The following is a 4,319-nucleotide window of genomic DNA, read 5'->3' on the forward strand; positions in this document are numbered from 1 at the left end:
AATTGGTGGCATTTAAAGAAAGGATGTTTTTACGAGGATGTTGCCAGGACTCAAGGGGCTGAGCTATAGGGAGAGGTTGAGCAGGCTAGGACTTTATTCCTTGGAGTGCAGGAGGATGAGGGGTGATCTTATGGAGGTGTAGCAAATCATGTGAAAAATAATTTGGGTAAATGCAATCTCTTGCCCTGAGTAGGGGAATCAAGAACCAGAGGACATAGGTTTAATGTGAGGGTGGAAGGATTTAACAAGAACTGAGGGGCAACTTTTTACACAAAGGGTAGTAGGTGTATAGTAACTTTCCACCCAAAGGGTGGTGGATGTATGGAACAAGCTACCGGAGGAGGTAGTTGAGGCAGGGACTATTGCACAGTTTAAGAAACATTTAGACAGGTACATGGATAGGACAAGTTTAAATGATATGGACCAAACTCAGGCAGGAGGGACTAGTGTAAGGTGGGTCAGTGTGGGCACATTGGGCCAAAGGGCCTGTTTCCATGCTGTATGAGTTTCACCTCAAAAACAGCTACACCGACCCCTCAGTGCAGAAGGGTGGGATTCCGGGAGTTCCCGGCTGCTTGGAGCACACTGGAGTAGTCACGCAGCTCATTAGAGAAGCCCATGAAAACAGAGGCGACCTGGTTGTTCTGTGGTTGGACCTCGCCAATGCCTATGGGTCCACACCTCACAAACTGGTTGAGCTTGCACTACACCGACACCATGTTCCCAGCAAGATCAAGGTCATGATCTTGGATTATTACCATAATTTCAGGCTGAGAGTGACTTCTGGGTCAGAAACATCAGACTGGCATCGGCTTGGAAAAGGAATAATAATGGCCTGCACCCATTTCTGTTCATCTTTTTGCTCTTGCCATGAACATGGTGGCCAAGCCAGCTGAGGTGCAATGCAGAGGCCCCCTAACCAAGTGTGGTGTACAACAGCCCCCAATAAGAGCTTTTATGGACGACCTTACCATCACCACAACATCGGTCCCAGGAAGTAGGTGAATCCTACAAGGACTTGAGAAACTTATCACTTGGGCAAGGATGAGTTTCAAGCCAACAAAGTCAAGGTCCATGGTGCTGAAGAAGGGGAAGGTGACTGACAGATTCCATTTCTTACTATCCGGAACTGCCATTCCTCCCATCACTGATCCATCACCTGTCAAGAGTTTGGGGAAGGTTTTTGATGCAACTCTGAAAGACTCTGCCGCCATTCAAAAGTCCATTGAAGACCTTGAAGCCTGGCTTACCAAAGTCGACAAGTCAGGTCTGCCAGGCAGATTCAAGGCCTGAATCTATCAGCATTCCATCCTGCCCCGAGTCCTGTGGCCTCTGCTGGTTTATGCTGTTCTATTGACCACCATTGAGTCCCTCGAAAGGAAGATCAGCGGCTTTCTCCGCAGGTGGCTTGGCCTTCCCCGCAGCCTCAACAGTGCTGCACTGTATGGGACCAGTAACAACTTGCAGCTCCCATTCAGTGGCCTCACGGAAGAGTTTATGGTGGCGCGAACAAGAGAAGCTCTGCAGTACAGGGACTCCAGGGACCAGAAGGTGTCATCGGCTGGCATCGAGGTGAGAACATGGAGAACGGAGAAAGCAGCGGAGGTGGCAGAGTCACGCCTGAGGCAAAAGGCATTGGTGGGAGTCATGGCAACTGGCAGAGTGGGTTTGGGATACTTCCCTAAGACCAGGGCAAGGAGAGACACCATCTAATCCAGGAAGAGGTCCAAGCAGGTGTGGAGGAAGTGCATGTGAGCAGGACGGTGGGGCTCGGGCAGCATGGAGCGTGGACAAGGTGGGAGAACATACCACAGCGCAGGATTGCCTGGTCAAACATCATGCAGGCAGACTTCCAGCCCGTATGGTTCCTTGTCCAAGCTGTCTACGATGCCCTACCAAGCCCAGTGAACCTCCACGTCTGGGCCAAGAGCGAGACACCTTCCTGCCCACTTTGCTCTGGAAGTGGATCATTAGAACATCTCCTCAGCAGCTGCCCAAAGTCCCTTGGGGAAGGTCGCTATCGGTGGCGCCATAACCAGGTGCTCAAGGTGGTTGCTGAGAGCATAGCCACTGCCATCGGTAACAGCAAACACCACCACGCCCCAAAGAAATCAATCACCTTTGTCAAAGCTGGAGAGAAGCCCCGACCACAACCAAAAACAAGGACGGGCCTCCTCTACACAGTCACTGACTGGCAGCTGCACGTCGATCTGGGCAAACAGCTGAAATTTCCACAGCAACATCACTCCGGCCAGACATCATCACCTCCAAAGTGACAAAACAACTGATCATTCTGGAGCTGACAGTGCCCGGTGAAGAGCGTATTGAAGAGGCTAACGATAGGAAACGTGCAAAGTACCAAGAACTGGTGGAGATGTGCCAGGACAGAGGCTGGGAGACATACTATGAGCCCATAGAGGTGGGCTGTAGAGGCTTTGCAGGATGCTCACTCTGCAAAGTCCTCAACCAGTTGGGCATTATGGGGCTGGCAAAGAAGAGGGCCATTCAATCCGCAAGCGAAGCCGCAGAGAAAGCCACTAGGTGGCTTTGGATTAAGAGGGCTGATCCATGGGCGGTTGCTGCTGGGACGCAAGACGGGGCTTGATCAACCCCGGCTGGGTCGCCTGGGCGAGGATGTCTCTTGTTGTGAGACCCGAAACACCTGATGACCCCAGGTCACATCACTGAGGATGCACCTCAGCGCATCTAGAAGATGTACCTTTCACACTTCACATATTCTAACTGGTACAATGCAGGGATTGGTTCTGGGACCAATGGTTTGAATAACGGATGAGAGACATGACACAAAAATTAGTGGAGTTTTAAATAACAAAGAAGTTTTACAAGGATGTAGCCAGGGCTCGAGGGGCTGAGCTATAGGGAGAGGTTGGGCAGGCTAGGCCTTTATTCCTTGGAGCACAGGAGATGGTGGGGTGATATAGGTTTTAGGTGAGAGAGGAAAGATTGAATAGGAACCTGAGGGGCAACTTTTTCACTTAGGTGGGTGGGTGCATGGAATGAGCTGCCAGTGGAGGTAGTTGAGGCAGGTAGTATAACATTCTCTTTCATTCTCTGTATCTCTCTTTTTAGGGTTAGCAGGCCTTTCAGCCCCTTTGTCGGTTCGTGCCCTCTAACAGCTGAGATATCATGGCTATTGTTCATATTATTCACTGCTGCTACTCATATCCTCACTTCTGCCATTCAAACTCTTCTGGGTACCTCTCACAAATCTTCCCCACTTCTTCTTTCCATCCCTCCCCCTGACTAACCTCAAACCTGCATTCCTGACAACCAGTAGGAACATCTGCAGATATATAAGATGTTGGTGAGGCCACATTTAGAGTATTGTGTTCAGTATTGGTCACCCTATTATAGGAAAGATGTTGTCAAGCTAGAAAGGGTGCACAGAAGATTTACGAGGATGTTGCCAGGACTCGGTGGCATGTGCTTATAGGGAGAGGTTGAGCAGCACGGACTCTATTCCTTGGAGTGCAGGAGGATGAGGGGTGATCCTATAGAGGTGTCCAAAATCATGAGAGGAATAGATCGGGTAGACACACAGAGTCTCTTGCCCAGAGTAGAGGAATCGAGAACCAGAGGACATAGGTTTAAGGTGAGGGGGAGAAAAATTAAGCGGAACCTGAGGAGTAACTTTTTCACACAAAGGGTGGGGGGTGTATGGAATGAGCCATCGGAGGAGGTAGTTGAGACTGGGACCATCACAAAGTTTAAAAAACATTTGGACAGGTATGTTGATGGGACAGGTTTAAAGGGATATGGGCCAAACGCAGGCAAGTGGGACTGGTGTAGATGGGGCATATTAGTCGGCACGGGCAAGTTGGGCCAAAGGGCCTGTTTCAATGCTCTATGATGCAAGATGACTGATGCAATACCAGAACAGGAAGCTTTGCGTAGTAATGGAGCAGAGGCGAGCTGAATAGCAGCATGAACGGTATTGAGGTAGATTCAGAACAATTTACCGGAATTATACGAGGGATGAAAATCTGTAGATACAGGGAACTGCAGATCCAGGTTTACACCAAGTGCTGGAGTAACTCAGCGGGTCAGGCAGCATCACTGGAGAACATGGATAGGTGATGTTTCGAGGCCCTTCGTCAGACTGATTGTTGGTGGGTGGTGAGGGATGAAAGGAGGGACAAAACCTGTTAAGTAATGGGTAGATACAGGTGAGGATGGTTTTTTCACAGGCAGGTGGTGGACGAAGGCCAGAGACGGCACAGTAGCGCCAGAGACCCAGGTTCGATTCTGACTACGGGCACTGTCTGTACTAAGTTGCATATTCTCTCCGTGACTGTGAG

The 4,319-nt window shown here is 50.0% G+C and overlaps 1 pseudogene; it reads left to right on the top strand.

The window, feature by feature from the left end:
- The first annotated feature begins 447 nt into the window (after nt 1-447).
- LOC116966408 lies at nt 448-2,554 on the top strand (annotated as a pseudogene).
- The last annotated feature ends 1,765 nt before the right edge of the window (nt 2,555-4,319 follow it).

This window comes from Amblyraja radiata, chromosome 37, assembly GCF_010909765.2.
Source record: "Amblyraja radiata isolate CabotCenter1 chromosome 37, sAmbRad1.1.pri, whole genome shotgun sequence".
Taxonomy (NCBI): Eukaryota; Metazoa; Chordata; class Chondrichthyes; order Rajiformes; family Rajidae; genus Amblyraja; species Amblyraja radiata.